The 13757-nt window shown below is 37.2% G+C and overlaps 1 protein-coding gene across 1 annotated transcript in view; it reads right to left on the bottom strand.

Moving 5' to 3' along the window:
- Window positions 1–8382, bottom strand: part of LOC100982199 (cytochrome c oxidase subunit 7B2, mitochondrial) — a 170480-nt gene extending 162098 nt beyond the window's left edge. Inside the window, exon 1 of the mRNA XM_014344682.3 lies at window positions 7891–8382. The gene's annotated coding sequence lies outside the window, so the exon portion shown is untranslated. The remainder of the gene's footprint in view (window positions 1–7890) is intronic.
- Between the last annotated feature and the right edge of the window lie 5375 nt (window positions 8383–13757).

The raw sequence follows: 13757 nt of genomic DNA, 5'->3' as shown, positions 1-13757 counted from the left end.
CCGATGGACTTGATTCCCACCTCAGCTATGAGACATTCTCAATCAACAGATATTTCCGATAAATCATCCTATTGTCCTTATCATAGGCTTCCCACTGTGATCGAGTTGGGGGTAGAAAAAATCAGTAACTGGCAGTCCTACCCAAGTTCTAAACAATTTAGTGATACAAAGGAGTTGTCCTAAGATGCGATCAATATATTACCTCTGCATCTAATAAAGCAAATTTAGAGAGTACAGTTTAATCTATTGTATGATTAATGTTATGTGTCAACTTGACTGGGCTTAAAGATGCCCAAATAGCTAGTAAAACATTATTTCTAGGTGTGTCTGTGAGGGTGTTTCCAGAAGACATTAGCATTTGAATCAGTAAACTGAGTAAAGCTGCACCCTCACTAATGCAGACTTAAGTCAGCCAATCTATTGGGGGTCCAACAGAACAAAATGGCAGAGAAGGGTGAGCCAATTCTCTCTCTCTTTAAGCTGGAACATCCATCTTCTCCTGCCCTCAAACACTGCAGCTTCTGGTTCACCAGATTTCACATTCAAAGACTTATATCAGTGGTCTCCCATGAGTCCTCAGGCCTTGGGTATTAGAGTGGAAGTTACACAATCTGTTCCTCTGGTTCTTACATTTAAGGACTCCGTCTGAATAACACTATCAGCTTTCTTGGTTCCCCATCTTGGGACAACATATTATGGGACTTCTCAGCCTCCACAATTGCATTAGACAATTCCCCTAACAAATCTCTTCTTATTCCTATATCTATCTCTATATATCCTATTAGCTTTGTTTCTCTGGAGAACCCTGCCTAATACATCTATGAGCAATGGGTTTTCCAATATTACACAGATCTTCCCACTCAGTCTCAGCACACAGTATGAGGAAAGTCCTTCTCTTACCCCTGTAAAATGGAAGAGCAGAGCAACTTCCTGAGGACAGCTGAATCCCAAGAAAAAAAGGAGGACAATGTTCTAGTTTCTTCTTCTAAAGTCGATGATCATATAACTCCCTTAACTACTCACATAAAAGTTAGGTCAAGAGATCAAACATGTTATAACAGTGGACCTTCCACATAAAAGGAAACATCACAAAAAGAAAGAAAGCATTCTATAATCCCTTCCATATACCAATAATCTGCAGCATTTTTGTTCTACTAAACCACTGGACTTAATAATTAAGCTTATGGTCAGTCAGCATGGCTGTCCTTCAGAGAAGGGAATCAGCAATCTATCAAGACATTGCTTCTTTGCTTCTTCCATTTCATGAGTCACCTACACCATCTATGACTTTAGGTATTGTCTTCTGAGACCACCGTTAGCAGTTAAGATTTTTGAACCCCGAATTCTCCAAAGTAGGTCAAAACTACATTAATTAAATTAAATCAAATCTGTAGTCATTCTACAGGCTGGCCAGCATGGCAAAACCTCGTCTCTACTAAAAATACAAAAATTAGCCAGGCATGGTGGCACACACCTGTAATCCCAGCTACTCGGGAGGCTGAGGCACAAGAATCACTTGAACCTGGGAGGCAGAGGTTGCAGTGAGCCCACATCACACCACTGTACTCCAGTCTGGGTAACAGAGGGAGACCCTGTCTCAAAATAATAAATAAATAAAAATAAAAAATGTGTAGTCATTCTATAACTAAGGCTGAAAACTGATTTCTAATTCTATGTCTTATCAAAAAGTATGACAAGTATATATCTAGCATAATACATCAGGGTCCCGCAATGAGATCAAACAATTTAAGAAATTCCAAGAATACAATTCTAACATTATAGAGATATGCCAAATTTGAAAATAAGCCCTTTCAATTATTAAATTCCCAAGAATAAATTTAAGTCCGAAAACTAAATCACCTTGGAAATTCAAATAAAAAACCATTAACACTCAAAGAAATTAAAGTCCTCTAGATGACATTCAGTTCTGGTTTCTAAGAACACAGTGTGCTTTGGGATAACTGTTTTAGGGTTTGGGAATGTGGCTGTGCTGAAATTACGTAGGTGTGGGGACAGTTGTGTTGAGTATATGTAATCTTTTAGTATTGTTTTTGAACCATACATTTGTGAAGTTAAAACAGATAGAAAAATGTAAATTTGACAAACGTTACTTCTATTCATATATTTACCCATGCCTACAGGTTCTATTTATTTAGTTGTTTGTTGCTTAAAAAAAAAAACTTGTATAATACTTAAGTGTCCAAATACAGTCCTATGTACTTTGCAAATATTAGCTCATTTATATCTTGTATCAACTCTCTGAGCCCTTATGAGCTACACCTTGAAAATGTTCAAATCAGAATGCTTAGGTAAAAGTCAATAAAACATCGTGATGAATTTATTCTTCTGCCACCTCAGAGGCATTCTTAATACTTGGAATGGGCATACAGTCATGTGCCACATAACAACATTTCGGTCAATGATGGACTGTCCTATAATATTAAAATGGAGCTGAAAAATTCACATCAACTAGTGACATCGTAGTCCTTGTAATATTGTAGCGCAATTACTTAGTTTTTTTTTTAAATAAATTCAGTGTAGCCTAAGTGTATAGGGTTTATAAAGTCAACAGGAGTACACAGTAATGTCCTAGGCCTTCACATTTACTCACTACTCACTCACTGCCTCACCCGGAACAACTTTTAGTCCTGTAGGCTGCTCATTCATGCTAAGTGCCCAAAACAGGTGTATCATTTTTTATCTCATACAGTATTTTTACTATTCCTTTGCTATGTTTATATATGTTTAACTACACAAATACTGACCATTGTGTTACAAGGACCTTCAGTATTCAGTAAGTAACATCCTGTACAGGTCGGTAGCCTAGGAGCGATTAGCTATACTATACAGCCTATGTGTGTAGTAAGCTATACCATCTAGGTTTGTGTAAGTACACTGTATGATGTTTGTAGAATGATGAAATCACCTAATGATGCATTTTTCAGAACATACATCCTTGCTGTTCAGCGATGCATGACTGTAGTTCCTCCAGGGATTCAGATATTATATCACATCAAAGACAAATTTTTCCTAGCTACATTGTAAAGAGCCGAAAGAATAATCATCTGCAAAAAAAGGTGAGCTGTATCTCTATCATATTTTTATGACCTTTGATAAACTAAAACTGAATCAAAGATTTAAATGTACAAAGGGAAAGAAATATGAAACCATGAAGTACTAAATGAAAACACACAAATTCCTTTAAAATCTGGAGTGAAAAAGACATTTCTAAATGACTAAAACCCATTACATAAAGAAGGAAATACTGATAAATTGTACTATATTAAACGGAAAATCAGGGTCAAAAGACAAATGACACACTAGAGAAAAAATATTTCAAACTCACATGATAGGCAAAAGATTCATCTCCATCATATAAAAAGAGCAGCTAGAACTCAAATGGAGATAACAGTAATAAATTCCTAAAAATGGTCAAAAAAAATGAAAATCACTTCACAGAAGAAGAAATTAAAATGGCCCTTAAAGAAATGCAAAGATATACAACTCATTCACATATTCTTATTAAATAATAAATACAAATTAAAACAACACTGAGATAATATTTTTCACTTATCAGATTGTCAAGAATCCAAATTTTCATAATACTCTGTTAACGAAACAGATCTCACACCATAAGAAGAATGCAAAATAGTACAACATGTACAGGGAGAAATTTGGTAATACACAAACATTACACAGGCATTTATCTTTTGATACAGCAATTCTACTTTTAGGAATTTATACATGCAAGCATCCACTAGCAGGAAACTGTTTATGATACATTCACATCACAAAATATTAATTCCATGCAACGAGGAAAATTTTTCCACATATTGAAAACATGCAGTTGACTGAAAAAAAATGAGGTACAGAGCAGAGTGTGTGAAGTTTGCTATCTTTTGTAGAGAAAAGGAAAAATTAAGAACATGGATTCCTATTTGTATGTGTCTGCATGTTAAAAGACAACACATTAGGTATGCATAGTACAGCAGAACCTACTAAATGGATTACCTACCTACTTATGACTCTGAAGCCAGATTGCCTAAGTCTGTTTCTGCCACTTTCAAATTAAAACCTTTTCGAGCCTATTTTTAAAATGGGGAGTATAGAAATTCTTACCTCAGAGAGTTGATACAAGATATAAATGAGCTAATATTTGCAAAGTACATAGGACTGTATTTGGACACTTAAGTATTATACAAGTTTTTTTTTAAAGCAACAAACAACTAAATAAATAGAACCTGTAGGCATGGGTAAATATATGAACAGAAGTAACGTTTGTCAAATTTACATTTTTCCATCTGTTTTAACTTCACAAATGTATGGTTCAAAAACAATACTAAAAGAATACATATACTCAACACAACTGTCCCCACACCTATGTAATTTCAACACAGCCACATTCCCAAACCCTAAAACAGTTATCCCAAAGCACACTGCGTTCTTAGAAACCGGAACTGAATGTCATCTAGAGGAAGAAGGGGACATGAAAATATTCTTGGTTGCAGCCTCATCAGGATGCTTGTCATTCATGTGAGTAACACAAAATCCTGAAAACTCCTATCAATACGATAATTTTGACATTAAGGATTCATCCTACCTGGGAGTAAAATGCACTCAGTGTACTGTTGCCTCTCTCAGAGAATGACATTTGAGACATTCCTGCCTTACAGAAAAGTTTAAAAATTTCTAATCAAGTTCACCAGGTTTTAATTAAGTATAAAATTTTCCCTCTACAACCTGTTTTTAAAACTTTCATTTTCATTCCCTCTCTGAGCCCTCAGTTTCTGCCACTTTGGTGCAGCTGAAGGTGGACTCTATCTTACAAAACAGAGCCTACCATCTCTGATAAGCATATATTTCAATCCTATATTACAGTAGTTCTTTCCACTGTTTCTTGTTATGGAATTGATAAGCTGGTGACCTGCCCCTCAGGGAGGGTCTCCTCTCTCATCTATTTATTTCAGCTGGAAAATCACTCTCAGCAGATTCCTGAATTGAAGCTGCAACTGATGATCCTGAAGCCTGAGCCTCCAGGGGCCCAAAGAGAACTAATTCCTTTTCCATGTGCTCCTGTCTTTCATCATAAAATTGTACAGACCTTGAATAGCATTTTTTTCTGCTACATATTTTTCTGCAACAATGAAACACACCTCTACTTTTTATTTTCTTCTATCCTTCTCTTATATCTTTCAGAAAGTTTTAACTGTTCTTAGCTATGTAATCAACTTAGGAAGTTGAATTTCTAACTGGTTAACCTTTTTATTAATTTGGTCTCTTCTCCAACACACATAGCATTAATGCTGTTTGCTGGAAATGAATACTTGACTACCTTATTTTTTTTCTAGGCATTCGTTTTTTTCTAACATACTCCTCTAGTTCTTAAGTTCCAGAATCTTCTTCTCTATCAATAACAATGAAATCACTCAATTCTGAATTTACTAAAAGTATCTACCATTCAAACACATACTTTCCCCTCTTCCTCCCTGAGACAAATAGTTCCATGCAGGAACTTTTCTCTCATTAGACCAACATCTAGTCTATTTAAGCCTGAATTTATCTTCTTGCCTGGCTCATTCCAATATGCCCCTCTTGCTTGAGCCTTGTCTTGCATCCTAATATTTGTGCACAATCCTTCAAGGCACAAAATGTAACTATGTTCAAAATCTACAATGGCTATATTACCTTGAAAACCACGTAATGACACTTTGTGAGTTCAACAGATTTCCCTAGTCTTAGTTCTGCCTTTAACGTCATCCCTTAACTGTGAGTTCTTAACAGTTTCCTATTTCCTGACTCTCTTTCAAGGAGCCATTCCATTTGAGATCTTGCCTCTTTCTCTTTTTGATTAATTTGACTCAGGTCCTTATCTCAATCTAGTAGCAACTAAACTCTTAAATTCTTCTTTTACCAATCCTATGACATACAACATTTAGATCCTCTTGAATCTCTATTTCCCTCTACTTGAACTTCAAATCTCATTTTCTATGTCATTTCTCTTAAGCTGGTGTCCTAATTTCCCAAATTTGCTCCTAAAAACTTTTCTTTTTCTCCAGCTCTAACTTATTTTATTCTTGCTTCCATTTTTCCATTGCTCTCTATTAACAATGAAGCATAAATTTTAAACTATGCTAGCACCTAAAAATCCTAAACAAAAATGATTTTTAGAACCAGGTATTCCAATCATGAGACTTTTTAATTGCTTTCTCAGTCACTGTTTTTGCAATAATTGTATTGAATGGTTTCTCATCCTCAATTTATGAAGATTTATGAAAATCTATATGGTCTTTACAAGAAGGGTTCCCATTGCTTTTTAATTTAATATCCAACTCCATAATTTGATATCCATATGCACCTCCTATGGGTGGAGTCACAGTGTGAATCTCAAAGATCAAAAGTTATGACCAGAATACACAGAATTGTTAAATTCAAAGCCACCGTGAGATTAAAAAAAAATAGGAACAACTATTAAATCGATGGCCAAGTCAGATAACTCCAAGACTTGTCACTCCAAACTTCCATCTCTTGTCTCTGAAGAGGAGTCAAAACAATATAAAAGATCAGAATTTGAGCAGACTTTTTTTTTTTTTTTTTGAGACGGAGTCTCTCTCTGTCTCCAGGCTGGAGTGAAATGAGACGATCTCAGCTCACTGCAACCTCCGCCTCCCGGGTTCAAGCGATTCTCCCGGCTCAGCCTCCCGAGTAGCTGGGACTACAGGCGCGTGCGACCACGCCCAGCTAATTTTTGTATTTTTAGTAGAGACGCGTTTCACCCTGTTGGCCAGGATGGTCTCGATCTCTTGATCTCATGATCCTCCCGCCTCGGCCTCCCAAACTGCTGGGATTACAGGTGTCAGCCACGGCACCCGGCCAGAATTTGAGCAGACTATCCTATGCCCCCTATGTAGGCCTGGCACTAAACATTTCCTGCAAATACCACTGGCCATCCTAGAACCACTTTGAGATCTATAAGGCTCGTACACAAAAAGACTATAATCATACCCTTCTCTCAGTCAAGGCTACTTAGAAAAAACAGCCTCTACAGATTTCAAAGCCAAGCAGCAATAATCACTTGACCAACACCCGTTTAATAGGGATACCTTAGCACTCCTGGTCAGATTTTGTTTGCTGAGTCCCTCAAAGCTTATTGGCTTTTGCTCACAGCCCAAGGTATGCAAACCTGCTTATATACAAACAGCTACTCTCCTGTGGGCAAAATTGCCACTACAGCTGAACATATATGATCGGTACCTAGACCAGTTCTGCCAGAGTGCAACACTTCCCACTTTAGCCATGCCAGAAGATACAACTACACAAATCGCTCTGCAACATGGAATTCCTTTCCTTTTAATTTTCCTTTTACTCCCATCCTATGTCCTAGATGTCAGAGTGAGAGGAAGGTCCAAAATATAACGTCTTTCCATTACCTCTGGGAGAAATGAAACAAAAAAGGAAAGTGGCAAAAAAAAAAAAAAAAAAAAAAATCTGGCCGGGCGCAGTGGCTCACGCCTGTAATCCCAACACTTTGGGAGGCCGAGGCGGGTGGATCACGAGGTCAGGAGATCGAGACCATCCTGGCTAACATGGTGAAACCCCGTCTCTACTAAAAATACAAAAAAAAATTAGCTGGGCGTGGTGGCGGGCCCCTGTAGTCCCAGCTACTCGGGAGGCTGAGGCAGGAGAATGGCATGAACCCGGGAGGCGGAGCTTGCAGTGAGCCGAGATCGCGCCACTGCACTCCAGCCTGGGGTGACAGACTGAGACTCCGTCTCAAAAAAAAAAAAAAAAAATTCCAAAATATTTCCTGATAACTGTTAGAGCAATGAATGAAGACCATGTCTTCTAACTGTCAGCTTACTGATAACGAACCCCAGAATTAGACAAACTTACCAAGGACGTCACAGGTAACAGGCAAAAAAAGACGGCGCAGAGGCAAATTCCGAACCTTTCCGTTTTACAGCCTGGAGGGGTCGAGTAAAACAGGTACTTCCTGTGAGCAGTTTCCGCTTTAGGCGAAAGGAAGAGGCGGTCACATGAAGGACTGCGCGTTCCAAACTGACCAATCAGATAGATGATTGCTATCTCCACAGGAGGAACTAAAAAGACAGCCATTAGGAGAGTTCTTCTAATATAAGTCCCTCTGTAATGAATCAAACAAAAGAATTGAGATGGGTGTTCCTACCTACAAACATAATTCCTAGTGACACCTGTTGGGATCTTTTCCTTCCATGTCGCAGCTATCTCTTGGCAAGCCCCCTGGCTCCGTGTTACTTCTTTATCCCACTTGGTGATTAGGAAAGTTTGAGATTCCCTGTAACCCAAAGCAAGTCATAAATCCCGTGTAGCCCATCTGATCTCTCCTAAGCATACTAGGATGCTAATTATGATGACCACATAATATTTTGCCCAAACTGAGACCCTTGAGAGTGAAAGAGGGCAATGTAATTAATTAAAATTATACGTTTTCTTATTTTTTGAGATTTTGAGACTTTATATTGGTGGGCCAATAAAGTGCAATTCAAAATTCATTTTGGAAAGGAAATTAGTTCTAAAAATTAAAATGATATAATTACATTTTAAAGCTAAAACTTTTTGTAAAGTCTGTATTGATAATATGAACATAATAAAATGGCACTTTGGAAGGCCAAGGCAGGTGGATCACCTGAGGTCAGCAGTTTGAGATCAGCCTGGCCAACATGGTGAAACCCTGTCTCTACTAAAAATACAAAAAGTAGCTGGGCGTGGGGTCGGATGCCTGTAATCCCAACTACTTCTGGAGGCTGAGGCAGGAGAATGGCTTGAATCACAGTGGCGGAGGTTGCAGTGAGCCGAGATCGAGCTGTTGCACTCCAGCTGGGCAACAAGAGTGAAACTCCATCTCAAAATATATATATGTATAATAAAATGATCATTCTTGCTGTATGCTGATGTATTTTAATTAGTGTTTTTGTCTATAAGACTGGGTCACTGATATTTTCTAAAGAATATATTTTAATATGGTATTATTGCTTGTCAATTTTTTAAATCGCCTATACTCTTCTCAAACATGTACTTTATGGGTGATATATGTAAAATTGTTGACATCTTCACTTAACTGTTCACCATGTATTATAGTATTTTAAATTGAGAAAATAAGCTCATAGAAATTCTGCTAAACAGAAAATACCCTATTTTTTTCATTTTGAAATATGTAATTTTTTCAGTCCAAATATTTTCGCAAGTACCTTCTTCTGGCCTGTAAGGTAACCTATCTTCAGCACATATTTGTATGAGACAAATTTCATTAATTTTGTTGTTATTTATATTCTTTTGAGGTTTTTTTGTTTTTTTTGGTTTTTTTGGTTTTTTTTTGATGGAGTCTTGTTCTGTCTCCCAGGCTGGAGTGCAGTGGCACCATCTTGGCTCACTGCAACCTCTGCCTTCCCGGGTTCACGCGATTCTCCTGCCTCAGCCTCCTGTGTAGATGGGATTACAGGTGCACACCACCACACCCAGCTAATTTTTTGTGTATTTTTAATAAAGACAGGGTTTCACTATGTTGGCCAGACTGGTCTCGAACTCCTGACCTCGTGATCCGCCCACCTCGGCCTCCCAAAGTGCTGAGATTACAGGCATGAGCCACCGTGCCCGGCCTCTTTTGAAGGTTTAACAAATTTAGATCCCGCAAATTGGAAAGCCTTTTAAATTTTATGTCTCTAAAAATGTGAATTTATACTACTTATAGTAGACATCCCATGAAAAAAATTATATAAATTTAAAATATTCCAAAGCACAATTATAGAATGTGAAAGTTAAATATTATATAAGATTTAAGATCCAATTAAATTTGTTCATATTATCCCTTGGTTTTGAATGAGTATTTTAAATATTTTCCTGTGTCATGGGCTTTGTTTTTAATAACTACAGTCTGCTACATTTTCAAAACCCATATTTTATTGGCAAAACAATTGAATTCTTTGAAAATTTTCAAATGATTTTAACACAATTCAACAAATTTTTTCTGTCATTAAAAGTTTACTATTTTTGTAGATAATTTAAGTTTATTTACAAAGTTTTTTTTTAAGGATCAAATATTTTTAAAGCCCTGTTTGGAAGCAACAAAGAAACAAAACGTGCTATTATGTTTAAGTCTACTTTTTTGTTCGTTTGTTTTACTCAATTCCAGTTTTATCACAAAAAAAATTGATCATCTAATTATTACATATAACACTATTTGTGAATTTTAACAATTACAGCTTATATTTCAATTGCAGTATAGATGCATTAATTAATTGTGTGCATAACACAGCCCATTCCAAGAATATAATTATCCCATAGGTTTCTCAATTTACTATGAATATTTATTTTCTCCTAGGACCTTGTGTTCTTCCCAATTCAAGTTCATATTCTACAGTAATAATTTATTTTTAAAATTGCTTGAACTGCATATAAAATCACATTCCCAATAACAGCTGATGTTTTCCTCTTTTGAAGAATGAATTTTCCAATTTTTAATTTGACTGCATAAATTAAAGTAAGTTTTAGTAAATAATAAAATATATATTTACAATATAGTTTTTCTAACTTTCCTGTGCTGCTAGTGTCCCAGACCACCATCCTTTATTAGTAAGTATCCTTAATGATGTATTTAATAGAATGGTGGTTGTATTAGTCCATTTTCATGCTGCTGATAAAGACATACCCCAGACAGGATGATTTATAAAGGAAAGAGGTTTAATTGACTCACAGTTCCACATGGCTGTGGAGGCCTCACAATCATGGTAGAAGATGAAGGAAGAGCAAAGGGATGTCTTACATGGCAGCCAGCAAAAAGAGAATGAGAGCCAAGTGAAAGGGGTTGCCCTTATAAAACCATCAGATTTCATGAGACTTATTCACTACCACAAGAACAATATGGGGGAAACTGCCCCCATGATTAAATCATCTCTCACTGGGTCCCTCCCACAACACGTGGGAATTATGGGAGCTATTATTAAAGATGAGATTTGGGTGGGGACACAGCCAAACTATATCAGTGGTGAGTAAGGTTTGGTCTGGAAAGGTCAGATAAACAGAAATAGGCTATTGCTAGTTGTCTGTCAGGTTTGTCCATGTGTTAAAGGCATAATATTGTTTACTGCACACATTTCACACTTTTTAAAATGAGATGATTGCAGAAACTAGAAGTAAAAAGTCAAGATCTAACAAATCCACACTGACTTATTTTAATGCAAACATAAATAGTAATTTTTCAACAAAAGTAAAACATCTGGGATAAATACCGTGTTGAACAAGATGTCAAGATGTAAAAGAAGTATGTTTCTGTGAGCCTGATGCCTTCAGAACTTGCCAGATGAAGAACACATATAAGTCTCCTATGGCAAGATCTTCTCTCACCTAACTTCTCTCAAAACACAAAGTTTGTTTACTTTCCCATCTCCTGCCCCTTCCCAGTCCTTAATCTTAGAAGTGAGAAGAGGCACAATGTGCTCACCTCTTCTTTTCACATAAGTCTCATCTATCTCCAAAACACCAACCATCCCACCTTTGTTCTCAGTCTAGATCCCCTCATAAATCCAATTTGAGGGAGAGGAGTGATTGGAACTCTCTAAAGCAGATTTGGCCAACTGTCAGGTTAGCTTTTTTTTTTTTTTTTTTTGTAATGGAATATGAGGAGAAATTAGAGGGCCAGGAGGAAAACAGGAAGGGTAAGGAGATGAGTGGTGCACGGCATAGGTCTCAGGAAAACATGCATAGAGACATTTGGGGGCAAGGATATGGAAGTAAATGTGGAATGTGGGGAAAAAAGAGGAGAGATAAAAGGAGTTTTTCAAAAGTGTTCATTTGTGTTATATGTACACTTCATGATGTTTAAGGAATCCAAGGAAATAAATTTCCTTTTAATTTTTATCACCGTGCTGTTATTCTTTGACTACCATACTGTAATTCTATGATTTCAATAAGATAAAAAAGAGAACAACCAATGGAATTTAGAAAAAAAATAATGTCTTGATCAAGAAAATTCAAATCTAAACTAATAATTTAGCTATACTAGCACTTGTAAAATGTATTTTATCTGTGACACCAGACTGCACAGCCCTGCAGCCTGACCACATGACTTTATGAAAGGCTCTATTTCATGCTTTCTGGAAAGTTTTTGTTTTTTAAACTAATGGTTTGCAAGTTATTTGGCAGAAGTGACATCTCTATTTAGATTATATGAGCTGCTTATTTGCATAGACCATCCAACTTTGTGAAATTTGAACCTCAAAAACTAATTTCAAATTTGCCTAGTTTCAAAATGCCACTTAATGGCTTAGTTACTGCCCACTCTCAGATCTGGAGTTAATCAACTAATTAAAGGGACAGTTAAGGGAATGGCATAACATGAGCAGGAAGGATACAGCTTCAGTGGTACAGTCCCAAAGGTCAGAGTCTCTTTGATTTATTAAATTGTACGGTTATTTTTAGTGAAGGTTTAGAAAGAAGCCCCTCTACTCTGGTAATTCTTTTTACTAGAACCTGAATGACCTCTAATTTTAACACCCTGCCTAGAAAAACATCTATGACCCAGTTCTCTCACAGTCTTGTTTCATGTGTTATAAATGTAGAGATATGTATCCTCTACGGATTTCATCGAAAAATAAATAGTTCTTCCTCTAAATTATCTTATCTGAATTAGTGTTTGACTATTAGTTAGTGGCAGCATACACAAAAATATACCAAATAATACAGGTCGAAGGGAAATGATAGCTTGGGTTATTTTTCATAGGCCACAATTATGTACTAACTATAAGGCAAATTATTCGATCACATGTTTTTGTTTGTTTTGAGATGGAGTCTTGCTCTGTCACCCAGGCTGGAGTCTAGTGGCACCATCCTGGCTCACTGCAACCTCTGCCTCCCAAGTTCAAGTGATTCTCCTGCCTCAGCCTCCTGAGTAGCTGAGATTACAGGTGCGTGCCACCACGCCCAGCTGATTTTTGTATTTTTAGTAGAGATGAGGTTTCACCATGTTGGTCAGGCTGGTCTCGAACTCCTGACCTTGTGATCCACCCGCCTCAGCCTCCCAAAGTGCTGGAATTACAGGCGTGAGCCACCACGCCCATCCTCAATCATATTTTTGACACTTCAATGTAGAGGATCTAGGGCCAAGGCATCTAAATTTCACAGTTTTTCAACTGCCAAGCAGGTGTGAAATGATGACATTCACTAAATAGACTACTGGATAGTGTCAATATATATGACAATTAAAGACGGCCCCAATACTTTGACTCTCTTCCATAGAGAGGCAAGGCCTAGATCCCCTTGTCCTGAATTGAAGTGGATGCTGTATCTACTTTGACTAATAGAATATGGCGGAAGTAACAGTATGCTACTTTGTATGCTGGGCAGCAGTGGATTTGCTCTTTCCACTTCCTGTCACTTAGAATGCCTGCTCTGGGGGAAACCAGTTGCCACATAAGAAGTGTGACTTCTGACACTGCCATGCTCTGAGAAAGCTCAATGTAGCCATTTGCAGACAAAGATCCTCAAACAACCACTACTGTTGTACTTCTCTCAGCCCAGGCATCAGGACTGTGAGTGAGAAAAGCACTATGACTCCATTTTTGGCAATATTTCACTACAACTTCATAAGAAATCCCAAGTGAGAATCACCCAGGTAAGCCCACAGAAAAATGAATAAGAAAATCCAAAACAATGCTTTTTTTTTTTAACCAAATTTCAAGGAACTTTGTTAAGAAGCAATGGACAACTGGAATAACACTCAATATTTA

Source organism: Pan paniscus, chromosome 3, assembly GCF_029289425.2.
Source record: "Pan paniscus chromosome 3, NHGRI_mPanPan1-v2.0_pri, whole genome shotgun sequence".
In the NCBI taxonomy this organism is placed as follows: domain Eukaryota; kingdom Metazoa; phylum Chordata; class Mammalia; order Primates; family Hominidae; genus Pan; species Pan paniscus.
The sequence above is the reverse complement of the archived record's forward strand: the minus strand, read 5'-3'. Positions and strand labels throughout refer to the sequence as shown.